The following is a 605-nucleotide window of genomic DNA, read 5'->3' as shown; positions in this document are numbered from 1 at the left end:
TACTCTGGCCAGGCCCCAGCCCGTTCGTAACCTTGCCCACGGATCACTTCGAGAAACCTGTTTACTGTGCAGCACCCAGGCACAACACGCTCCACAAATCCAACTTGTATATTTGGCAGATTAAACTTGACATTATCGTAATCCTGGTTCTGTGGTCACTCTTGGGGGCCCCCATGCCTGAGCTGTTTGCACCCAGCAGGACCCTGTGTCCCTCTCAGACCCACCCCACAGGGTTCCGGTGCCACCAGTCCTGGGTACAGGGACTGGACCCCGGGCATCCAAGCCAGGAAGAAGGACCGCAGTATACAGGAACCACCCGTCTCTTCTCCTTTAACCACACAGGGACCTTAAGCCAGAGGGGCCAGGGGCCTGCGTGCAGCGTTAAGTCCTGTCCTCCTGGTGCCCCCTGGTGGTGCCAGCCCCAGGATTTCAGTTCTGGGAGGAAGGGACCCAACACCCAGCACTACTGCTTGGCCCTTACCTGTTATTACCTTGTTCGCGGTGGGTGGTGGTCGGGAAACCCAGGCTTGGCTCAGTCATGTGGGCTCCTGAAGACTGCCACATATGCAGCCAGCCCTCTGGAAGGGACGCCACTTCCCAAACAG

The sequence above is a fragment of the Budorcas taxicolor genome, chromosome 2 (genome assembly GCF_023091745.1).
Source record: "Budorcas taxicolor isolate Tak-1 chromosome 2, Takin1.1, whole genome shotgun sequence".
Taxonomy (NCBI): Eukaryota; Metazoa; Chordata; class Mammalia; order Artiodactyla; family Bovidae; genus Budorcas; species Budorcas taxicolor.
Note: the sequence above shows the minus strand (reverse complement) of the source record.